This window comes from Bombina bombina, chromosome 4 (assembly GCF_027579735.1).
Source record: "Bombina bombina isolate aBomBom1 chromosome 4, aBomBom1.pri, whole genome shotgun sequence".
NCBI classification, from domain to species: domain Eukaryota; kingdom Metazoa; phylum Chordata; class Amphibia; order Anura; family Bombinatoridae; genus Bombina; species Bombina bombina.
The window spans coordinates 1,009,528,599-1,009,556,291 of NC_069502.1; positions in this window are offsets into that span (position 1 = coordinate 1,009,528,599).

Genomic DNA, 27,693 nt, shown 5'->3' on the forward strand with positions numbered 1-27,693 from the left:
GGTATTCTGGCAGGCCTTTAAGGCAGTGATTCGGGGCGAAATTTTGGCGTTTCTGGTTAAAACAAAGAAAGTAAATAACAAACAATGGATGCAACTTACAAATCAAATAGTTAATAGATATCAAAAGTACCTTCAAAATAATAGTAATGAGAATTGGAAACAATATTTAGACGCTAATAAACAGAGGGATGCCTGGTGTATAGCAAAGGAAACACAATCTGAAATCAAACGAAAGAGCAAATTTATGTCATACGGTAATAAAACGGGGAAGTATTTGGCCAGCTTAGTAAAGGTTCAAAAGGGAAGTAAACCCATAACAGCAATTAAAACAATGGATAGGATACTTAGTCACCCGTCTGAAATTATTCAGGAATTTCAGCAGTATTTCAAAAAGCTATACGGGGAGAGGGAGGTAGATCAACAGGAAAAGGAAATATTTTGGGAGAGTATTAGAGTGCCTCAGGTAGTGGAGGAAGATTTGGAAAGGTTAAATGCCCAGATTACTAATGAGGAAATTCAAAAGGCGATGAAAAATTTGAAACTTAACAAGGCCCCTGGACCGGATGATATCCCAGGAGAATTATAAGATTTTGGAGGATAAAATAATTCCGACAATAAACGGGGTATATAATTCATTTCATGTTGAGGGGAAGCTCCCCTCTAAATATTTTAATGAATCTAGGGTAGTCTTGCTTCCAAAACAAGGGAAAGATTTAAGCCTGATGGAATCATATAGGCCTATCTCATTGTTGAATGTGGACTATAAGATGTTGACATATATTTTGGCGAATAGACTGCAAGGAGCTATTAGTTCCCTCATACATGCAGATCAAACGGGATTTATGAAAGGAAGAACATTGGTGAAAAATATTAGAAAATTGGAGGTAGTGATAAACTATTGCGATATGGCAGCTAGAGAGGGTTCTTTCAAGGTGAAAGACGCAGCGGTGATAACTATAGATACACAGAAGGCCTTTGATTCCCTGGTCTGGGACCATATGTTCACTACTTTAAGGAAGTTTGGGATCCATGGCAAGTTTGTTAATACTTACAAAGAGAAGGTTACCAATGGCACTACTGGTGTAAAAGAGACCTGCCTGGTTTGGTATCTAGCTGGCTGGAATAGCCTTATATCTAGATGGCCTATTAATGCGGCTAAATATGGGTGCTGTGTGTAAATCCTTGAATTTCTACTACCAAAAGAAGAAAGTATACACAGAAATAGCACTCCCAGGTCACATAGAAATGATAAGAATGAATTAAATGTAGTCCAACGATGGAATGTGGGGAGACAGAAACTTAACTAAAATTAAAATATAACTTTTATTGGGGTTTATAGATAAAACATAGGAAAAATAGAATTTTAAAATTACTCTCAAGCTTCGACTGTAGTCAAATAAAATAGTATGGCAATAATACGTGTACAAAAAAGGAAACAAGAAATACTCTTAGGTTAGGTTTATCTGTTAGAATTTAAGCTTGCTTCTCCAATGTGATCAGAGAAAAAGAACTATTCGTTATATTACTGAATAGAACGTGAATACAGGTCCAAGACAAACTATATTTATCAAAAATGGTTAATCTAGACCACTCAGGTGTTGAAGGGTTCTACACCTTAGTATATTAAGTGGATGATATCCACTTCTGTTAGCTATGATAAACACTGGTCCTTTGTAAATTACTGATTATCACAGTTTGTGTAGCAACCTACTAAGAAAAGTTGTATGGCTCATATACTGTCCACACAATTATTTTATACCACAGCTATTGTAAAAATCATTGGTATGATCATATTTATTTATTGGCTATAGGTACAGTAAGTGTTGGCTGCCTAGATTATACGTCATTTAGTCACCATACAAGTTGTGAGTATTAAAGGTATTGTCTTGGCTCAGTTGCACTAGCAAGTTTGTACAGCATGAGTTAATAATTTATGTATCTAAAATTACACCTTAGTAATAGATCATTGACTAGAGGTGTATTCGTAATTACAAGTGGTGTTTCGATACACTTATTCTTGCTGATCAGAGCAGGGGTGATACTATATCCGTATGGTTATATAAGAGCAAAAATCCCGTTGAGCATGTATTCACTTTGTTTCAACTGAGACTGAGTGCCTTAATAGTTGCAGGTGTTACTATGTATTTAAATTCTAATATGCGTTAAATAACTATATTGTTGATATCTGTCTAAATGGTTGTAGTGAGTCACTGACTTCATAGCCTTTATTGATATCAGTGCCTGTGTGACATGAAGCACTTTGCGGTACCTTATATAAAGTAAAACTAAAATGCCGTTTTATTATTATTTGAGCGGCTAAATGCAAATAATTAGAGAATTAACCGCAACGCGGCTGTTGTCTGGAACCTGCCTTGTCGCGGCGTTAATAACACTTGTGCAACAATAGAGGCCACTGAATTTAAACTAGATGGAAAAGACTGAAGTTGTAAAATGTAACTTCGTTAACAGTGTAGCCGCTTTGTTTAAGATACGCTGGGTACTAATTCTTAGTTATACTTGACACTTAAATGGAGTACTAATTCTTAGTTATACTTGACACTTAAATGGAGACTCCATTTAAGTGTCAAGTATAACTAAGAATTAGTACCCAGCGTATCTTAAACAAAGCGGCTACACTGTTAACGAAGTTACATTTTACAACTTCAGTCTTTTCCATCTAGTTTAAATTCAGTGGCCTCTATTGTTGCACAAGTGTTATTAACGCCGCGACAAGGCAGGTTCCAGACAACAGCCGCATTGCGGTTAATTCTCGAATTATTTGCATTTAGCCGCTCAAATAATAATAAAACGGCATTTTAGTTTTACTTTATATAAGGTACCGCAAAGTGCTTCATGTCACACAGGCACTGATATCAATAAAGGCTACGAAGTCAGTGACTCACTACAACCATTTAGACAGATATCAACAATATAGTTATTTAACGCATATTAGAATTTAAATACATAGTAACACCTGCAACTATTAAGGCACTCAGTCTCAGTTGAAACAAAGTGAATACATGCTCAACGGGATTTTTGCTCTTATATAACCATACGGATATAGTATCACCCCTGCTCTGATCAGCAAGAATAAGTGTATCGAAACACCACTTGTAATTACGAATACACCTCTAGTCAATGATCTATTACTAAGGTGTAATTTTAGATACATACCAATATTGTTAAACTTAATAGTTAACCATAATGCCTCGTCAAGTAATAAGTTCTTCTTTCCGAAATATTTGTATACAAATTTGAGATTTCGGAATTTTCTGCGTAGTAAATGGGATGAGTATGTAGCCAATAATAAAGACTCAGTCGAGAATAAGGAGGTATTCTGGCAGGCCTTTAAGGCAGTGATTCGGGGCGAAATTTTGGCGTTTCTGGTTAAAACAAAGAAAGTAAATAACAAACAATTGATGCAACTTACAAATCAAATAGTTAATAGATATCAAAAGTACCTTCAAAATAATAGTAATGAGAATTGGAAACAATATTTAGACGCTAATAAACAGAGGGATGCCTGGTGTATAGCAAAGGAAACACAATCTGAAATCAAACGAAAGAGCAAATTTATGTCATACGGTAATAAAACGGGGAAGTATTTGGCCAGCTTAGTAAAGGTTCAAAAGGGAAGTAAACCCATAACAGCAATTAAAACAATGGATAGGATACTTAGTCACCCGTCTGAAATTATTCAGGAATTTCAGCAGTATTTCAAAAAGCTATACGGGGAGAGGGAGGTAGATCAACAGGAAAAGGAAATATTTTGGGAGAGTATTAGAGTGCCTCAGGTAGTGGAGGAAGATTTGGAAAGGTTAAATGCCCAGATTACTAATGAGGAAATTCAAAAGGCGATGAAAAATTTGAAACTTAACAAGGCCCCTGGACCGGATGATATCCCAGGAGAATTATAAGATTTTGGAGGATAAAATAATTCCGACAATAAACGGGGTATATAATTCATTTCATGTTGAGGGGAAGCTCCCCTCTAAATATTTTAATGAATCTAGGGTAGTCTTGCTTCCAAAACAAGGGAAAGATTTAAGCCTGATGGAATCATATAGGCCTATCTCATTGTTGAATGTGGACTATAAGATGTTGACATATATTTTGGCGAATAGACTGCAAGGAGCTATTAGTTCCCTCATACATGCAGATCAAACGGGATTTATGAAAGGAAGAACATTGGTGAAAAATATTAGAAAATTGGAGGTAGTGATAAACTATTGCGATATGGCAGCTAGAGAGGGTTCTTTCAAGGCGAAAGACGCAGCGGTGATAACTATAGATACACAGAAGGCCTTTGATTCCCTGGTCTGGGACCATATGTTCACTACTTTAAGGAAGTTTGGGATCCAAGGCAAGTTTGTTAATACTTACAAAGAGAAGGTTACCAATGGCACTACTGGTGTAAAAGAGACCTGCCTGGTTTGGTATCTAGCTGGCTGGAATAGCCTTATATCTAGATGGCCTATTAATGCGGCTAAATATGGGTGCTGTGTGTAAATCCTTGAATTTCTACTACCAAAAGAAGAAAGTATACACAGAAATAGCACTCCCAGGTCACATAGAAATGATAAGAATGAATTAAATGTAGTCCAACGATGGAATGTGGGGAGACAGAAACTTAACTAAAATTAAAATATAACTTTTATTGGGGTTTATAGATAAAACATAGGAAAAATAGAATTTTAAAATTACTCTCAAGCTTCGACTGTAGTCAAATAAAATAGTATGGCAATAATACGTGTACAAAAAAGGAAACAAGAAATACTCTTAGGTTAGGTTTATCTGTTAGAATTTAAGCTTGCTTCTCCAATGTGATCAGAGAAAAAGAACTATTCGTTATATTACTGAATAGAACGTGAATACAGGTCCAAGACAAACTATATTTATCAAAAATGGTTAATCTAGACCACTCAGGTGTTGAAGGGTTCTACACCTTAGTATATTAAGTGGATGATATCCACTTCTGTTAGCTATGATAAACACTGGTCCTTTGTAAATTACTGATTATCACAGTTTGTGTAGCAACCTACTAAGAAAAGTTGTATGGCTCATATACTGTCCACACAATTATTTTATACCACAGCTATTGTAAAAATCATTGGTATGATCATATTTATTTATTGGCTATAGGTACAGTAAGTGTTGGCTGCCTAGATTATACGTCATTTAGTCACCATACAAGTTGTGAGTATTAAAGGTATTGTCTTGGCTCAGTTGCACTAGCAAGTTTGTACAGCATGAGTTAATAATTTATGTATCTAAAATTACACCTTAGTAATAGATCATTGACTAGAGGTGTATTCGTAATTACAAGTGGTGTTTCGATACACTTATTCTTGCTGATCAGAGCAGGGGTGATACTATATCCGTATGGTTATATAAGAGCAAAAATCCCGTTGAGCATGTATTCACTTTGTTTCAACTGAGACTGAGTGCCTTAATAGTTGCAGGTGTTACTATGTATTTAAATTCTAATATGCGTTAAATAACTATATTGTTGATATCTGTCTAAATGGTTGTAGTGAGTCACTGACTTCATAGCCTTTATTGATATCAGTGCCTGTGTGACATGAAGCACTTTGCGGTACCTTATATAAAGTAAAACTAAAATGCCGTTTTATTATTATTTGAGCGGCTAAATGCAAATAATTCGAGAATTAACCGCAACGCGGCTGTTGTCTGGAACCTGCCTTGTCGCGGCGTTAATAACACTTGTGCAACAATAGAGGCCACTGAATTTAAACTAGATGGAAAAGACTGAAGTTGTAAAATGTAACTTCGTTAACAGTGTAGCCGCTTTGTTTAAGATACGCTGGGTACTAATTCTTAGTTATACTTGACACTTAAATGGAGTACTAATTCTTAGTTATACTTGACACTTAAATGGAGACTCCATTTAAGTGTCAAGTATAACTAAGAATTAGTACCCAGCGTATCTTAAACAAAGCGGCTACACTGTTAACGAAGTTACATTTTACAACTTCAGTCTTTTCCATCTAGTTTAAATTCAGTGGCCTCTATTGTTGCACAAGTGTTATTAACGCCGCGACAAGGCAGGTTCCAGACAACAGCCGCATTGCGGTTAATTCTCGAATTATTTGCATTTAGCCGCTCAAATAATAATAAAACGGCATTTTAGTTTTACTTTATATAAGGTACCGCAAAGTGCTTCATGTCACACAGGCACTGATATCAATAAAGGCTACGAAGTCAGTGACTCACTACAACCATTTAGACAGATATCAACAATATAGTTATTTAACGCATATTAGAATTTAAATACATAGTAACACCTGCAACTATTAAGGCACTCAGTCTCAGTTGAAACAAAGTGAATACATGCTCAACGGGATTTTTGCTCTTATATAACCATACGGATATAGTATCACCCCTGCTCTGATCAGAAAGAATAAGTGTATCGAAACACCACTTGTAATTACGAATACACCTCTAGTCAATGACCTATTACTAAGGTGTAATTTTAGATACATAAATTATTAACTCATGCTGTACAAACTTGCTAGTGCAACTGAGCCAAGACAATACCTTTAATACTCACAACTTGTATGGTGACTAAATGACGTATAATCTAGGCAGCCAACACTTACTGTACCTATAGCCAATAAATAAATATGATCATACCAATGATTTTTACAATAGCTGTGGTATAAAATAATTGTGTGGACAGTATATGAGCCATACAACTTTTCTTAGTAGGTTGCTACACAAACTGTGATAATCAGTAATTTACAAAGGACCAGTGTTTATCATAGCTAACAGAAGTGGATATCATCCACTTAATATACTAAGGTGTAGAACCCTTCAACACCTGAGTGGTCTAGATTAACCATTTTTGATAAATATAGTTTGTCTTGGACCTGTATTCACGTTCTATTCAGTAATATAACGAATAGTTCTTTTTCTCTGATCACATTGGAGAAGCAAGCTTAAATTCTAACAGATAAACCTAACCTAAGAGTATTTATTGTTTCCTTTTTTGTACATGTATTATTGCCATACTATTTTATTTGACTACAGTCGAAGCTTGAGAGTAATTTTAAAATTCTATTTTTCCTATGTTTTATCTATAAACCCCAATAAAAGTTATATTTTAATTTTAGTTAAGTTTCTGTCTCCCCACATTCCATCGTTAGACTACATTTAATTCATTCTTATCATTTCTATGTGACCTGGGAGTGCTATTTCTGTGTATACTTTCTTCTTTTGGTAGTAAAAGTTTGTTAATACTGTTTCCCTATTGTATGCTGCACCCACAGCTGCTTCAGTGGTTAACTCTATGATGTCGGATAAATTTGTTTTGCAGCGGGGAACAAGACAGGGGTGTCCTATTTCACCCTTTCTTTTTAATTTGTCTTTGGAATCATTGGCTATATACTTCCGAGATAATCTGGAGGGAATATATATTGGCGGCTTTAAAGTCAAGCAGGCAATATATGCAGATGATCTTCTCATCTTTACTCAAAATCTAGAAGTTAATCTACCTTTGATCATTGATGCTTTGGATAGATTTCAGTTATTTACAGGTTTTGGAATAAATAAGGATAAATCCGAGATTTTGTGGTTGATTAGGGATAAGAATTCACCGGTCACACCGTTCAAAGAAGCAAAGGAGTATATTACATACTTAGGACTAAAGTTTGCACCAGATCCAAGAAATTGGTATAAATTAAATTTCCCACCGCTCATTTGTGCTTTGGGGAAGGATATAGAGAGGTAGATGAACCTACCCCTATCTTTGTCAGGTAGGATTCAGTTAATTAAAATGATTTCACTACCTAAATTTTTATACACATTCCAAGCCATCCCAATAATGTTATTAAAGAAAGATAGTATGTTAATCAATAAATATATAAGACAATTTGTATGGAATAAAAGAAGGCCTAGAATAGCCTTCAAACGCATTTATGCAGGTAGAAGGGGGATGGGGTTAGCCATTCCAGATATAGAGGCATACAATATTGCGGCTAATATGAAGTATGTTTTAGATTGGTTCTTAGGAACTGACAATTTCTCTTTGTATAATATTGAAGAGGGGATGGTCGCCCCATTCTCCCTTAAAGCTCTGGTTCACATGCCGTTATCTAAGATCCCTAAAGGATTAAGACAATTAATAATAATAGAACAGCCGATCAGAGCTTGGCGGAAATTTTGTACAAGAATAGGTGTTAATTTCAGGGTTTCTCCCTTTTTAACCATAAGGGGGAACCCTGATTTCTTGGAAGGATATGACTCCTTAAGATTTGGGAGCTGGACGGGTGCAGGGGTTAGCTATATGATTCAGGTCATTAACACAGAGGGAAATAAGGTTAAAACCTTTGATGATTGCAAAACTGAATTTGGGATTAGGAACTCCCAGTTTTTCGCTTATTTGCAACTCCGCCATTATGCTGAGCAGATTTTAAAAGTAGAAAATGTGGACTGGCATAACAAAGTCTTAAAACAAATATTAGCATTATTTAGAATAGGGAAACTGTCGATCTCTCCCACCTATGCCGCATTATTAAGTAGTCAGGAGCAGAGCAATATTAGGTACCTCACTTTAAAATGGGGAGATATGCTTAGTCCGGAAATGGAATCTGAGGTGCTGATAAGCTCCATTAGAAAGGCGGCTAAAGCTATGAGGGGGGAATATTATAGAGAACAGCAATTCAAGATTCTATATCAGTTTTATAGTACCCCTAAGCTGTGTGCATATTGGAGGAGAGAAGGGGAAAAGTTAGCCTGTGGAAGATGTAAATTTCATCTAGCGGACTTGGTCCATTTGTTTTGGTTATGCCCAGTGATCCAGAGATTTTGGGGTAAAATTTATTTTTGGGCTACAAAGACCTTCAAGACATATATCTATTTAACTAGGTCGAATGTGTTCTTTTTAACATCATATGAGGACGCTGGGGGGAAATTCCCTTTTGTTAAATACAGCTATTCTCATAGGTAGGAGAATAATCCTGAAAAATTGGCAATCTCAGAAAGAACCTAGATTCTCAGAATTCAGGAATGGGGTATTACATCAGTTATTTTTAGAAATGGCTAAAATACAAATGGAAATGGAGGTTAACATAGAGGATTTCTTTGCTAAATGGGAAAAATATATTAGATCACTTGATAATAATACACAGAAGTTAATTATAGCCCCCTTTCAAAACTCAATGTTTATTCAGGAAGCAAATCTAAGGGGAGAATGGGTAGGCTTGGTGTAGTAAGGAGACGGGTTGTAATTTTTTTAGTTTTTTTTTTTTTTTTGAGGGTGTTTTGTTTTGCGTGAATGGTGTGGATGGAAATTGAATGGTTAAGTAATTTAGGCAAATACCCGACAGCTGGGTTCAGAGAGTAATAGTCAGATTGAGGAATAAGCGGTCCATTCGGGCGAGTCAATTCGAGTAATTGTGTCAGGGTTTAGCACGGCCTGGTGGAAAGGGTTGTAAGATGTGGTAGTACAAACCTTTGATTGATGTAATATGGACAAGGGAATAGGTGTTGTTCTAGTAAACATACTTGTCTTTTTTCCTGTGTCACTAGAAATTTATGTTATGCTGTTGGTTGGAAAAAATAAAATATTAAAAAAAATGAATGTAGCTCTCTCCCGCTACTAGACCAGAGTGGGAGGGAGCTACATTAATTTTAATGGCGCAATCGGGCACACTATGACTAGACAGTGTTGCCGCGATGCACTGTGGAAAAACCAGACCCGCTCAGTAGAGCAAGGAGCTGCGTTCTGGAAAAAGGAGCTTTTACATAAAATTTCTCTGCAATACTTTATTGTATAAATCTGCCAGTAAGCTAATGTTATATAATTCTGCACTATGTGCAGAATTATATAACATTAGTTTGTAAGTTCACTGCCCCTTTAAGACACTTTTAAATTAACTTCTATTTTCAAATGTGCTTCGTTCTCTTAGTATCCCTTGTTAAAAATGAATGTGCACATATCATACACTAGTGGGAGCTGCTGCTAATTGGTGCCTGCACACATTTGTCTCTTGTGATTGGATAACTAGATGTAGATAATTTCAGCAATGGATAACAAGAGAATGAAGCAAATTTGATAATAGAATTGCAAATTTGTTTAAAATTGTATGTTCTATCTGAATCATAAAATAAAATTTTGTGGTTTACTATCCCTTTAAATACTAAATACATGCTTGGTATTCTACTCTATGAAACTATCTATATCCAGTGCACTTGGTGCCTGTATATATTTTACTAAAAACAAAACATAAAATAGTAACCATACTAAAAATGTTCTGCATTTATGTTACAGACTTTATGTATCAGAAGGAAATGCACAAAACAGACATAGAGAATGCTAAACAAACATATACATTTTTCATTGTTTATCACACCATTAAAATGGACAAATTCTATATTAATATTTGATTGAGAAACTGAAATAAACCACGTCTCAAGATCATAAACTTTCTTTAGAGACTAGCCTTCTTTTTCTTCAATGTAATTTGTTACATTATGATATACATTACAAACTCTGTTCATTTTTATTTTACAGCTATATGTAGCCTATTGGCGCTTTATAAATAATAGATAATAATAAATAATAATAATGCTACAGCTCATATTTAAAGAAGCTAAAAATTGTTTATGACTGTAATCATGTGAATCCCCTAAGTATTGCATGTATTTTCTATGTTCAACATTGGGTTATAATGTTTGTTTAAGCCTGTAATATGTATAGGGCCACTGCAATAGAGTAGAACAAAAGAAGACAAAGAAAATATATAAATGTATGCCGTCATTATTATTAATACTTCCAGTCACTGTGCCTTTGAATTTTGTATAGTTTAAATTAGGGAAGTTTTGACAGTAAAGGCTTTTGCTTTTAAAGGGACAGTTTAATCCAAAACAAACTTTCATTATTCAGATAGGGCATGTAATTTTAAACAATTTTCCAATTTACTTCTATCACCAATTTGGCTTCGTTCTCTTGGAATTCTTAGTTGAAAGCTAAATCTAGGAGGTTCATATGCTAATTTCTAAGCCCTTGAAGGCTGCCTCTTAGCTCAGTGCATTTTGACAGTTTTTCACCACTAGAGGGTGTTAGTTCATGTTTTTCATATAGATAACACTGTGCTCGTGCAGGTGGGTTTCTTAGGAGCCAGCACTGATTGGCTAAAATGCAAGTCTGTCAAAAGAACTGAAATAAGGGACAGTTTGCAGAGGCTTAGATACAAGAGGTAAAAAGTGTATTAATATAACTGTGTTTGTTATGCAAAACTAGCGAATGGGTAATAAAGGGATTATCTATCTTTTAAAACAATAAATGTTCTGGTGTAGCCTATCCCTTTAAGCCATATACTGTATCCTGGAATTTTAAATATCCTTACAATATTTGTTCTTACTACACTAATGGAAATGTACTCCATGATATATCTAACCTTTCTAAACTTCCAAAAATTTCTCCCAACATGCTCTCATCTAACCTCTAATTCTAGTGTTACTCTTTTTTGTAAAATCTGCTTGCAGCCTTATCTTTATTAAATCCTCAAAATACTTGAAAGTTTCTACAGAATTACCTCTCTTCTTTTAACTTTTGAAGTTTTCATGCAAGTTTTTTTTGCCCATATAGTGCCAGATTACGAGTGACACGCTAACAGTTATGGGCGAGTGAAAAGGGATTTATCATTACTGTTTGCACGCATCAGGTGTAGTGCTCGTATTACAAGTTGAAAGTAAACGCATTCGCTTGAGCTTGTTTATTGGTGTTGTCTAATCAGCAAGGACAACCCAGGTTGTGAACCAAACATAGGCCGATTTCTAAACTTTAAACAAAGATGATGATAAATCACAAGAGGGCGCTATACCTTATGATCTAATACAATAGTACAAAATATAAAAACCAAATGTATAAAAAAAATGAGAAAAAATGTATTAGATAATATAGAATAAATAAAATAAATGGATCACAGACTGTCAATAAACTTAATGTAACATCCGCACACTAGTAGTGTTAGGAAAGTCTTTGGATGAAGTTCAGATGTAAAACAGCAAGATGAAGATTCCCAAAGATAGACTTTACCATGTAAGAGGTAGGCAGCACTTTCCTAATTGTATATTTTTTGTGTATATTTTTTGGAGTCGGATCAATATCATATGATCCTTTACAATCAGCTTGACTCGATAGTATGTTTTCACTATATTGTTTTCACATTATATATTATCATTTATGTAGATTTGGTGGTACCAATTTTCATTATAACTTGGTGCCACATATAAAAATACCTATTTTTCTAAACATCTACTTCATCACATTTGTTATCCTACGAGTTGACAATTTGTTTCATGTGTGGAAAGTGATACACACACCCACGGTTAGGAGGACAGGGATTGGTAGTAGAGTTTACTCCCAGTAGGGGAGGAGTCGATAATAGTTTGGTAGTAAGCGGCTACAAAAGCCGGTTAAAAAACAATTTTAAGTTATGCCTGATGAAACGGCCCATGAGCCGAGAAACGCGTTGCAAAAGTACTACATCTTTTTATCTGCTCCCTACATAGGAAGGTTGTCAAGGTGTCTTTTATATTTGTTTTAATAAACATTATTTTTGGACACCGTTGTTTCAAACTTTTCCTGTTTGAGCTTGCTACTACCAAACAACACAGACCGGTGAGGTTCCAGTTCCAGAGACCGGGAATAGCCAGCTGGTTAGCTGTAATAACCAGCCTGCATCCACAAGCAAATTGGTGTGCTCTTCTGAAATGTGAGTACCCTGTGCTTGATTTCGCTGTGTGCAATCTTGTTTGTATACTACTGATACACACATTTTGGTGCCTCTTTGTGTTCAGATATACTTCTAAACTTACATTCTTGCTTTTCAAATAAAGATAGCAAGAGAATGATTTTTTTTATAATAGGAGTAAATTAGAAAGTTGCATGCTTTATCTAAATCATAAAAGAAAAAATGTGGGTTCAGTGTCCCTTTAAAGTGCCAAAAAGCATATAAAAAATACACTACAAAGTACAGTTACATTAATAATAACACCTTCTAATAATAATTTTTAAAAATTGCACAAAAAAGTTGTAATGGCTCAAAGATATGAGGTTTTAGGTGTTAGGGAAAAAAAGGCAGGCAAAGGGCTTTGACATAGAAATACATACATATAAATATGTATATGTATGTATATATGATTAAATGTGTGTACATATGAATTTATGTATGTATATGTGTATATATTTATTTACAGACATATGTGCACATATAAACACATAAATACATATGTACACACATATAGAAATATATATATATATATATATATATATATATATATATATATATATATATATATATATATATATATATGTGCATTGGAGCCTTTTGCTGTCAAGTAGATGAAAATATGAATAAGCATATTTATGCAATATTCATATTTAATAAAGTGTCATACTGTGTATTTACTGTAAATATTTCATATTCCAATGTTCTTCATATAGAGAAATATGTTCTATGTATTTATAAATAGATATTTCTCTCTCTCTCTCTCTTTCTCTCTCTCTCTCTCTCTCTCTCTCTCTCTCTCTCTCTCTCTCTCTCTCTCTCTCTCTCTCTCTCTCTCTCTCTCTCTCTCTCTCTCTCTCTCTCTCTCTCTCTCTCTCTCTCTCTCTCTCTCTCTCTCTCTCTCTCTCTCTCTCTCTCTCTCTCTCTCTCTCTCTCTCTCTCTCTCTCTCTCTCTCTCTCTCTCTATATATATATATATATATATATATATATATATATATATATATATATATATATATATATATATATATTATCAAGAAAATGACAAAGTGGGAAGCAAATGCTAGTTATAGAGCTGAAGAAAGGGGATAATGTAGTTTCAACATGTACCCTATGCCTGTTAGGGCTAATGGTGCAGACCCATATAATTTGTATTATAAAATACTACAGAGAAGAAAAAACAAAGTAAATATCATTGTTTCAGAAAAAGACAGGGAAAACAGCACTTTTTTAATAGAAAAAAACATCTCAAAAATAAATAAAGTATATATAAGTATCAATTTATTAGTATATGAAAGGGATTCAATCTGGGGATCCACCGCGTTTCTTTAAATATGCTATACACATCACATTTCTAATATATTAACAAGGAAGAATAAAATATATTCCCAAATACATATATACAGCAACCTACATACATAGAAAAACCTGACCGGTCAGGGTAAGCCTATAGCGCCAGTGTAAATACAAGCAGAGAAGCGTGTTAGTAACATAGGAAGATTATCTGATCAACTACACCCTGCTGCCCACAGAACCCCCATGAAAATAATCAGGAGGTATATCCTTGGCAGGAAAGATGAATGGGATCTAAGTTATCAGTGAACCCAACCCACCCTATAAAACAAAGATACTGAAAGTGCAGATCAATTATAAATGTTATAAGCTCTATCAGGCATATATAGCCGTAGTACTGATTTCCAAGTAACATGTGAGCCAGAAAGATTCTATACAAAGTGTCATGCAAGGAGGCAGCCATACAGACTCCTGAGGTCATCCATCTGAACTTTGTATCTAGGTGCATATCCTATATGTCTACATAGGTTGACGTCATCAGTGACCACAGTCATTCAATAGCAAAAGGGCCGGTTACCACAAGGACACAATGGCAAAGTCTTTCTGTGAAAGTCGGAGACTCAGTATATATACTTCACCTTCCTGAAGATATTTGCGGCCACTTAGAAACCTCCATTGGTGTATAAACATCAGAGTAGGATTTGCTTCTCAAAATCCATGCTGCACAGACCCGCTTCATATTCAAACGAGTACACTGGGAAACAGTGGAGTCAGATGATCACACCACATGATCCGGTCATCCAATGCCGACGCATGTTTCAACCCCTCGTCTGTTAGTGGTGAGACTTTGGCATTCTGTCCATGTGGGAACCGGCCCTTTTGCTATTGAATGACTGTGGTCACTGATGACGTCAAGCTATGTAGACATATGGGATAAGCACCTAGATACAAAGTTCAGATGGATAACCTCATGAGTCTGTATGGCTGCCTCCTTGCATCACACTTTGTATAGAAGGCTTTCTGGCTCACATGTTACTTGGAAATCAGTACTAACTACGGCTATATATGCCTGATAGAGCTTGTTAACATTTGTGCTTAATTTGCACTTTCAGCATCTTTGTTATATAGGGTGGGTTCACTGACAACTTAGATCCCATTCATCTTTCCTGCCCAGGCTATACCTCCTGATTATTTTCATGGGGTTCGGTGTGCAGCAGTGTGTAGTTAACCAAATAACCATCCTATGTTACTAACACGCTTCTCTGCTTGTATTTACACTGGCGCCATAGGCTTACCCTGACCGGTCAGGTTTTTCTACGTATGTAGGTTGTTGTATATATGTATTTGGGAATATATTTTATTCTTCTTTGCTAATCTATTAGAGATGTGATGTGTATAGCATTTTTAAAGAAATGCGGTGGATCCCCAGATTTAATCCATTTTATATACTAATATATTGATACTTATATATGTTTTATTAGCTGTTTTTTCTAATAAAAGAGTGCTGTTTTCCCTGTCTTTTTCTGAAACAATGATATTTACTTTGTTTTTTCTTCTCCGTAGTATTTTATTATATATATATATATATATATATATATATATATATATGAATATATATAGTAATGTATATATTTTATTAAAAAAATAGCTCACCTATGTGTAGAAATATGTATTTATGAATAAAAAGTACATATACTGCTATGTAAAGAACATTGGAATGTATAATTTTAATATTTTCATGTCTGCTTAGCACACTTGATAATATGCAATCGGGTTTGCTCGCAAGTAGGGTGTTAGTTTTCCCCTCACTTTTTTGCTACATTGACTTCTATGGGGGAATAAGTTAATGACCATGCAATATCCTAACTTTTGACTTTATTAAAATAGAAAGGACTGTATTTAGACTATTTTTTATTTAAAGAATTAAAAGAAAAAAAATATTACTGTTGACATACCATTAGTCTCGGTCTCTAACCTTATGTAACTGATTGCTAATTATTATCATATTTAGTTTGGGCTCCATGTACTAAGCACTGCTCGTTCGCTGGGAATCTGTGACATAGTAGATGGGGCCCTATGTCTTCATATTTATAAGTTTGATTTGTAACAATTTGATCAAGCTGATATTAATTAAGGGGAATAGCTTGGCAACAAGCATTCTTTTTTTTTTTTTAAGCATATTCACATAATTGTTGTTTAATAAATTTTAAATAATAAAGGTTAAAGGGACAGTCTACACCAGAATATTTATTTTTTTAAAAGTTAGATAATCCCTTTATTACAAATTTCCTAGTTTTGCATAGCCAACACAGTTATATTAATACACTTTTTACCTCTGATTATTTTGTATTTAGGTCTCTGAAAACTGCCCCTTATTCCAGTTCTTGTGACAGACTTTCATTTTGGACAATCAGTACTGCCTCCTAGGAACTCCACGTGCATGAGCTCAATGTTATCTATGTGAAACACATGAACTAACACCCTCTAGTGGTGAAAAACTGTCAAAATGCCCTGAGATGAGAGGCGGCCTTCAAGGTCTTAGACATTAGTAGAAATTAGCATATGAACTTCCTAGGTTTAATTTTCAACTAAGAATACCAAGAGAACAAAGCAAAATTGGTGATAGATGTACATTTGAAAATTGTTTAAAATTACACGCCCTATCTGAATAATGAAAGTTTGTTTTGGACTAGACTGTCCCTTTAAACCAGTCAATATTCCCTGATGTTACTGCCAGTTAATTTGACTATATTGTTTCACAAAGTAAATTTATTTAAATCAACTCACAATGTAGTGATGTTGGAATAATATCTGGGAAGTACAATCTCAAATTTAGAATGGCAAACTCAGCAGGAATGACAAAAGCAGCCACTGGATGTCTTAACCTTTGGGAATTACGTCTGAAAATATTTCTTACAGAGCACTTAGTGCCAGCAACCATGGTCAAATTCATTTTTATAAAGACTTGTGCAAACTAACTACATATTTGTAAGAGCTGTATAAACATGCAAACATCATTTAAAGAGGTTTAGTGCCATTTACAGAGGATTACTGAATTAACATTCTATTTATACACATACTATGTATCAGCAATTACAAAAAGGAATTTTTGATAGTAAAATGTGAAGTCTTGTGTATTCCAGGGGAAAACCCCTTAAAAAGTATGTTTATCATACTAAATGCTGTGGCCAATTAGGGACATATATAATTGAGTTAATACACTGAGAATTGCAAACAAAAAAGCATTTTTGATAGTAAAATGTGAACTCTTGTGTATTCCAGGAGCAAACCCCTTAGAACGTATGTTTATCCTATTATTTGCTGTGGCCAATTAGGGACATTTATAATTGAGTGAATACACTGATAAAACAATAACTGTGTTGTATGTGGCTTGGCCAAAGATCATATATACACCAACCTCTCTGGGTAGTGGAAACCAACAATTTTCAGGGGTTAAATTGCAGTAAAAGCAGGCAAAATAAGCAATAAAAGTATATTGGGTTGTTTTACCACAAATAATTAAACAATTTTGTGGTAAATTCATTTTTTCTCTACAGTTAAAATTTTAATCTGTGAGCTCTAAGATCAACAACTCATCAGAAATAGACCAGCCATTACTGCCAGGACATTATTGTTACTACCATCACATGATAGCTAAGGCCATAAAACCTTATTATCACTATAATCACATGAAAACTAGAAAGGGTTTGACCTCTCATTTAAAAGAGTGGAATTTCTTCTTTCACATGAGAGGTCTCATTCCCCTTTAATTAGATCAGATGGAGAAATAGGTGTTCCATAATAGCTCCCATACTAGACCATTAGAAATGACCTCATGTCTAGTGTGGTACGGGTTTACTATTTTTAACAGTGATCATAGGAGGACAAGTGACCTCTCATTTGAAAGAGGCCATTTCTCTTTCGAGACCCCTTCCCCCTGTGGATAAACAGCACCTTAAGTGCTGCTGTATGCAATCACCTGTATCTTACAGGGCAATGAAATGAACAACCCTGAAAGTTGACTCGGGTTGAGTCTGAGATATGGGATTTAAAGCCCTATCTTCTATCTACAACTATACTAACCTGCAGGAGAGGTATTTCCTTGTTCCCTGTAACATCACCACCTATACACGTAGTTATGTGAGTGAGGCTTTTGGGAAGAGCTGGTGATGGGGAAGAAGACTGCAGTGTTGGGTTTGCCAGGATACAAATCAGTAGAGTTACCCCTCTAGGTGGACAACACATTGTTTTCCTCTGCATGAGCTTAGTGCAAATGGTGACAATATGTCGTCCTCAGCAATCAGAACGTTAAAGCTCCCCAGTATTAATAGCATTATAGTTAAAATGTATATTACTTTAGAACTGGAGTTACTCATCATCTAAAATGTAATTGTGTAGAAAAGAAATATTGCTGTGTCAGTCAAAAGGCATGTAACATCCACTCTTGCTCTTGACCAATCCAGACCCCATTACAGGCAAGCTCAACGTTTTTTTATAAAGGTCACTGCATTTTAGCTTTCCTTTATTCATACCTGGTAAGCTCAGTGCTTAGTTTACCTGGGTTGGAGGATGTTTTAGGGTTTGAAACCTGGCTGATGGATAAAAAAGAGAAGAGGGGTTCATTTTTCTTTCTTTCATGTTTTATTCAAGCTTCTGCTTGGTGCTTACTGTGGCACAGTGAATGTGTGCACTGTGAAGTGCAGTACAGATGTGCTTACTTTTTTCAGTTTTTGTGTGAAGAGGTTTAATTTTTGTTTTTTACTTTAAAATTGCTCTGTGCTTGCTGTGTTTTAGGTACTGCACATTTGCACTGTAGTTGTTTTTGTTTTCTATTTGAGCATGGAACATTAAAGAACAGGCTTCCCCCATGATCATCTCCAGCAAGATGTGGTGACCAGGTGGAACTTCACATTATAACTATGGAGTGACTGCAAGAACAGCAAAAGGAAATATTTTCCATAGCTCAGAACTACAACATTGGAATGACGTGCCAGCTGGGGACAGTTCAATGGGCAATAATAGGGCAGTTGATGACAGTTCATTCTGGGATATCACAGAAAATACAACTCAAGTCACTACAAGCCTTGGGCAGATTAATTTCCTGTTAATGCACTAAAATTGATTATTTCCTTGAGGATCCAGAGACTCCCATCCTGCCTGCCCATCTGTCCACTTATGCTGTTGCTCCAATTTGTTACAATATATATTATTACTCTATGTGTGTTCCACCGATGTGCCATGGTTCCTGTGCTATTGCCCTAGTTGCCTGCCTTTCTGACACCTGTGCTACAATTTATTTTTATTTGTTTTTTGCATGAAGATTTATTTAATGTTTTTGCATATAGAGAGTGAAAAAATCCTTTAGGTAATTGGGACCCTGATTATGCAGTATTATATGTCAACATACCAAGTTTGAAGTTAAATTGGTAAGCAAGAATATACCAGGCCCAAACCCTCTCAAGCACTGGACTCTCTCATCCCCTCTCACTTGTCCAGCCTTGCATTTTGCTGGTCTTGCCCCATCTTAAGCTCAGATTCTCTCATACATTTTCTCTATTTTTTTAGTTATTTAAAACAGGACTTTGGAAAAGGCCAAAAAATCTACAAATATACGGCGAGATTACGAGTTTTGCGTTATGAGCTGTGCAGTGCTAACAAGCAGTTTTTTCTCACCGCTCACTTACCTAAAGCGCTGGTATTATGGGTTTTTACAAACCTGGCGTTATCAGGCAAGAAGTGAGCATAGAGCAAAATTGAGTTCCATACCGCACTCCAATACCAGCGCTGCTTAAGTCAGCGGTGAGCTGGTTGTGCATGCTCGTGCACGATTTCTCCATAGACATCAATGGGGAGAGCCGGCTGAGAAAAAGTCTAACACCTGCCAAAAAGCAGAGTAAATCTCAGTAACGCAGCCCCATTGATTCCTATGGGGAAACACAATTTATGTTTACACCTAACACCCTAACATGAATCCCGAGTCTAAACACCCCTAATCTTACACTTATTAACCCCTAATCTGTTGCCCCCAACATCGCCGACCACTACATTATATTTATTAACCCATAATCTGCTGCCCCAATGTCGCCTCAACCTACCTACACTTATTAACCCCTAATATGCCGCCCCCAATGTCGTCGCCACTATATTAAATTTATTAACCCCTAAACCTAAGTCTAACCCTAACCCCTCCTAATTGAAATATAATTTAAATAAATCTAAATAAAATTACTATCATTAACCATATTATTCCTATTTAAAACTAAATACTTACCTATAAAATAAACCCTAAGCTAGCTACAATATAACTAATAGTTACATTGTAGCTATCTTAGGGTTTATTTATTTTTTACAGGCAAGTTTGTATTTATTTTAACTAGGTAGAATAGTTATTAAATTGTTATTAACTATTTAATAACTACCTAGCTAAAATAAATACAAATTTACCTGTAAAATAAAACCTAACCTAAGTTACATTAACACCTAACACTACACTACAATTAAATAAATTACATAAATTAAACACAATTACATTAATAAAATTAAATTAGCTAAATCACAAAAAATAACACTAAATTACAGAAAATAATAAACAAATTAAAAGATATTTAAACTAATTACACCTAATCTAATAGCCCTATCAAAATAAAAAAGCCCCCCCAAAATAAAAAAAAAAAACCCTAGCCTAAACTAAACTACCAATAGCCCTTAAAAGGGCCTTTTGCGGGGCATTGCCCCAAAGAAATCAGCTCTTTTTCCTGTAAAAAAGAATACAAACACCCCCCAACAGTAAAACCCACCACCCACACAACCAACCCCCCAAATAAAATGCTAACTAAAAAAACCTAAGCTCCCCATTGCCCTGAAAATGGCATTTGGATGGGCATTACCCTTAAACGGGCATTTAGCTCTATTGCAGGCCCAAAGCCCTAACCTAACAAATAAACCCACCCAATACACCCTTAAAAAAATCCTAACAATAACGCCCGAAGATTCACTTACCAGGAGAAGTCTTCATCCAAGCGGCAAGATGTCCTCAACGAAGCCGGCAAAAGTGGTCCTCCAGATTGGCAGAAGTGGTCCTCCAGAAAGGCAGAAGTGGTCCTCCAGATGAGCAGAAGTCTTCATCCAGACGGCATCTTCTATCTTCATCCTTCCGGCGGGGAGCGGTTCCATCTTCAAGACATCAGACGTGGAGCATCCTCTTCAAACGATGTCTTCTTCGTAATGAATATCTCTTTAAGTGGCGTCATCCAAGATGGCGTCCCTTGGATTCCGATTGGCTGATAGAATTCTATCAGCCAATCGCAACTAAGGTAGAAAAAATCCTATTGGCTGTTGCAATCAGCCAATAGGATTGAGCTGTCATTCTATTGGCTGTTCCAATCAGCCAATAGAATGCAAGCTCAATCCTTTTGGCTGAGGTAGGATTTTTTCTACCTTAATTCCTACCTTAATTCCAATCGAATTAAGGGATGTCATCTTGGATGACTTCACTTAAAGAGATATTCATTATGAAGAAGCCGTTGTTTGAAGAGGATGCTCCACGTCGGATGTCTTGAAGATGGACCCGCTCCGCACCAGAAGGATGAAGATAGAAGATGCCGTCTGGATGAAGACTTATGCCTGTCTGGAGGACCACTTCTGCCCATCTGGAGGACCACTTCTGCCGGCTTTGTTGAGGACATCTTGCCGCTTGGATAAAGACTTCTCCCGGTAAGTGAATCTTCGGGGGTTAGTGTTAGAATTTTTTTAAGGGTGTATTGGGTGGGTTTATTTTTTAGGTTAGGGCTTTGGGCCTGCAATAGAGCTAAATGCCCTTTTAAGGGCAATGCCCATCCAAATGTCCTTTTTCAGGGCAATGGGGAGCTTAGGTTTTTTTAGTTAGTATTTTATTTGGGGGGTTGGTAGTGTGGGTGGTGGGTTTTACTGTTGGGGGGGTGTTTGTATTTTTTTTTACAGGGAAAAGAGCTGATTTCTTTGGGGCAATGCCCCACAAAAGGCCCTTTTAAGGGTTATTGGTAGTTTAGTTAAGGCTAGGGTTTTTTTTATTTTGGGGAGGCTTTTTTTATTTTGATAGGGCTATTAGATTAGGTGTAATTAGTTTAAAGATCTATAATTTGTTTTTTTTTATTTTCTGTAATTTAGTGGGGGTTTGTGATTTAGCTAATTTAATTTAATGTATTCAATTGTATTTATTGTAGGTAATGTATTTAATTTTAGTGTAGTGTTAGGTGTTAGTGTAACTTAGGTTAGGTTTTATTTAACAGGTAAATTTGTATTTATTTTAGCTAGGTAGTTATTAAATAGTTATTAAGTTATTAGTTATTAAACTAGGTACTATTCTACCTAGTTAAAATAAATACAAACTTGCCTGTAAAATAAAAATAAACCCTAAACTAGCTACAATGTAATTATTAGTTATATTGTAGCTAGATTAGGGTTTATTTTATAGGTAAGTATTTCGTTTTAAATAGGAATAATTTAGTTATTGATAGTAATTGTATTTAGATTTATTTAAATTATATTTCAATTAGGGGGTGTGAGGGTTAGGGTTAGACTTAGGTTTAGGGGTTAAAAATGTAATATAGTGGCGGCGACTTTGGGGGCAGCAGATTAGGGGTTAATAAATATAATGTAGGTGGCGGCAATGTTAGGGGTGGAAGATTAGGTGTTAATATTATTTAACTAGTGTTTGCGAAGCGGGAGTGTGGCGGTTTAGGGGTTAATATGTTTATTCTAGTGGCAGCGATGTCCGGAGCGGCAGATTAGGGGTTAAAAATGTTATTATAGTGCCTTCATTCGGGAGGGCCTCGGTTTAGGGGTTAATAGGTAGTTTCTGGGTGTTAGTGTACTTTTTAGCACTTTAGTTATGAGTTTTATGCTACAGCGTTGTAGTGTAAAACTCATAACTACTGACTTTAGAATGCGTTAGGAATCTTGGAGGTAGAGGGTGTACCGCTCACTTTTTGGCCTCCCAGGACAGACTCGTAATATCGGCGCTATGGAAGTCCCATAGAAAAAAAAAGTTTACGAGGATTACGTAAATCGGCTTGCGTTACGGCCAAAAAAGTGTGCGGTGCCCCTATACCTGCAAGACTCGTAATAGCAGCGGTAGTGAAAAAGCAGCATTAGGACCTGTTAACACCGCTTTTTCATCTTACCGCAAAACTCGTAATCTAGCAGATAATTTGGTGGATTTAAATGATGCTGTCCAATTTTCTCAAAGTAAAGCTTTCAATTTGAAAACTACATAAAGAAATCAATGTACAGCACTTGTAATGGAATAGACTAGCCTTAAAGAGGATTACTTTAAAAATATATTTAAACATACAGAATATATTTTTTTTTCTATTGACTCAACAGATGCTATTGTGACATAACTTTCACTAAAACAACAAAATATGAACATGTGATCTATGCTATAACTTTTAATGTACAATTTCCAAGCCTCTTTATTTTGGCAAATTACACAACTTTTATATAAACTGAAGATAAACATAGTGGACGAGATTACAAGTGGAGCTGTATTTAATGCTCCAGCTCGCACGCTAACTCTGCTAGACGTAAGCATTTTGTGTGCGTCAGGTAGCACTTGTATTACAAGTTGAAAGTAAAAAAGTTTTTGCTCGCTCGCTAGCCAGATGCATGCAAAAAGCAGTGTTTTCATGTAATCCCCCATAGAAGTCAACCGATCAAAAAAGGGGAAAAAAAACGAACAACCTACTTGCACACAAACCCGATCACATTTTCTCAAGTGTGCTAACCCGACATGGAAATATGAATATTTCACATTCCAATGTTCTTCACATAGCAGAATATGTTCTATTTATTCTTAAATACATATTTATACATATACAGTATATGATTTATTTTCCCAGTAAAATATATATATATATATATATATACAGTGTGTGTATATATATATATATATATATATATATATATATATATATATATATATATATATATACAGTGTGTATATATATATATATATATATATAGATAGATAGATAGATAGATAGATAGATAGATAGATAGATAGACAGAAATCTATAGGAATATCTATTTAAAATTATATGAAAAATATTACCTTTTGTGAAGAACATTGAAGTGTGAAATATTTATAATAAATACACAGTATAACACTTTATCAAATATGAATATAGCATAAATATGAAACTGATATAGCAGAAGAAAATTCATATAAAAAAAAGAGGTGAGGTTAACAAAAGAAAGTGAGACCCCAAGGCAGAATAGGGGAAATTTGTATCGCAAACGCAGAAATATAGAAAAAGAAGGGTATAATAAATATGGAATAGAGAAGAGAGAAATCCATTTGAGAACAACAGATGGAATAGACCAAAAGAGAGGTTGATTATGATCATAAAAGAGATAGATGGAATGACACTAGAAATACCTATACAAGGAGGCCGGACAAATTATCAATATAATACAGATGGAATGGTGGAAACCAAATACATATGATAATAGGAGTTACAATGAGAATAGATATGAACAACCAAAAGACCATTATGTACTAAGTGAGAATAGAAGATGGTATCCTAGGAACCATTTTAACCATTTCAATTATAGACAGAATTATACATACAATAGAAATTATGAAAATGAAGAGAGAAGAACTAGATGGAATCAGGCAGAATTCGAACAAAAAAGTAATATAAGGGAAAGAAATTGGAATCAAACACACCAACAAAGAAATAATAAGAAAGAAAATAAATGGGAGTTAGAAACCAAAAAATAGATTTTAAAAATTACAAGAATATGAGAAAGAAGAGAGAAGGGAACTTAATAGGAGCATACAAAAAACAGGAACATCTAAGGATCATTTTTTAGAAAGGCCAAGGGAAAATACATGAGCCTCCGAAAGGAAAAAGAAGGCAATAGGATGTAGAGGAAGAGGAGACAGAGGAAAGAGTGAAAATGAAAAAAATCTAAATAGAAAAAATAGACACTGGGAATAATGGCATATTAATTAAGTAATGAAGAAAATAATATTTTAAAAAGAGGCTTATCATTAGCTTCATCTAACAGGCTAAATAAATTTGACACATTGATCAGTATCAACCAAATGACAAGAAAACTAGCACTTAAAAAATACTTCTTGACAAATCCCATAGTAAAAAACTCCTCTACGCAAAATGATAATATGTATATTCATACTAATTTAAAACAGCGTTCAACATTTTATCCTACACAAGATAAGGGGAGTGAGATTGAACTATTCACAAAAAGGGTAAAAGAGGATTTGGATAAGTTAGATAATAAAAAAGGTATCAAATGGAATTTGACTAAAAAGGAACAGAATGTACTCAAACAACTACAAGGAGATAGTAGTATAGTCATAAATCAGGCCAACAAAGGGGGTGGTATTGTGGTAATGGACACCATCAACTATCTAAAATAAGCCAATAGACTACTTGGAGATTAAACAACCTATAGAAAGTTAAAGAATGATCCTGTAGGAAGAAAAAAAATCTAAATCTAAGAGAACTAATACAAGAAGCCAAGACAAATAACATAATTCCCAATAATGAAGATTTTATTTTAGTTATTGAACACCCCAGAACCCCAATCTTTTACTTTCTCCCGAAAGTTTATAAAGATATGGTAAAGCCCCCGGTCGGCCAATCATCTCTGGGATTGACTCAATTACATCATCAAATATGTCCCAATATGTCAATCAATACTTACAAAAATATGTTAAAAATATTCCTTCATATCTTAAACACACAAGCCACTTTCTTCATACCATTGAGAATATTAAATGGGAGACAAATTTCATATTAGTTACATGTTATGTCAGTTCGCTGTATACCTACATTTTCTGTATACCTCCTAAATTTTTACTGGAATTAGATTTATATTAATGAACAATTATTTTAAATTTGATGGTCAATTTTATCAGCAAATCAGGAGAACAACTATGGGCACGAGATTCGCACCCAGTTACGCGAACCTTTTCATGGGTTCTTTGAGAATTATTTTCTTAGTCAAGATAACTGGGGTGCAAATCTCGTGCTCTATAGGCGTTTTATTGAAGAAGTGTTTCTAATCTGGAGAGGGGATGTGGAGTTGCTTCACATGTTTATAAAAGATTTAAATAGTAATCAAGCAGGGCTCAAATTTACTCATGAATTTAGAAGTTCAAAAATCAGCTTCCTAGATATAGAAATTAATATTAAGAACAATGAATTGACAGCAGCAACTCACTTCAAAAAAGTAGATGCTAATAATTTTATTGATTTTAGAAGTAACCATGATAGAAGATGGAAGCAGAACATTCCAAGAGGACGACTACTAAGAATACGCAGGAACTGTTCAGATATAACTGACTTTGTCAAACAATCTTTAATATTACAGAATATGTTCATAGAGAAAGGGTAAGATACTAAAATTATTTTGAAAACTATAGAAGTTAGGAAAACTGACAGAGTAAAAATTCTGAAAAATGAGAAACCTGAAATTATAAAAGTAGAGAGAAACAATATTAATGTATCTTTTATCACCGCTTATTCCACACAACATAGGCAAATAGAGAAAATTATATCTAAACACTGGCACCTAGTGAAGAGTGATCTAATAATAGGGAATATAATTAATAAAAAAAAACAGAGTTTATATTTAGGAAAACTAGAAAAAAAATATTTTGTCACCTAGTGAATACAAAAAAAGATAAGAGCCTTTTGGGTGAAAAAATAGTAGGATATTTTCCGTGCCATACTTGTAAATCTTGTGCACGTAGTAAAAAAACTAAAAAATATCAAGTCTAATAGTACAAAAGAAGAACTGACAATTAAAGAAATTATAAGGTGTTCCGATAAAAATGTTATTTATATATTACATAGTACTTGTAATAAGCAATATTTGGACCAAACAAGCCAAGTGCTCAGAGACAGGATAAGGGAGCATATTAGATGCATAGAACTAGGAAGAGAAGATACACCTTTATTTAAACATTTCAAAGAAACTCATAAAAGTAACCCTAAAGATATTTCCTTTTGGGGAATAGTTAAACTTGTAAAAAGATAGTAGAGGGGGCAATAAGGAGAAAAAAATAATCCAAAGGGAATCGGAACTGATATATAGATTTGGGACATTATACCCGAAAGGGTTGAATAGTGAACTTGATCTTAACCAGATTATTCAATAAGAAACACTATTTAAAATGATCTAAAAGGTCTTATTTGTTATATATCATTAAAAAATGTTATATATGCCAGTACCTGGCATGAGAGAATTCTAGTAACTAAAGAACTTCTACATTGTGCCACTCTTTGGGAACTATTTCATAAAATTATAGTAAGATGGTATTTAGTACCAGCCACTTTACATAAGATATACAACACACATTCTCCTATGTGCTGGAGACTATGCGGCTACACAGGTACAGCCCTACATGTATGGTGGTCCTGTCCCAAAATACAACCTCTCTAGAGGAAGCTATATACTACTCTCAACACACTCGATATCAGACCCCCATATCTCCCGGAGATTGCCCTTTTTCATATGCAAATACCAAATCTAAATGCTCCTACTGAAGCGCTAACGATATACCTTTTCATGGCAACAAAGCTAGCCATAGCCAGATCCTGGAAAAATAAAAAAACACCACCCTTCACGCAAG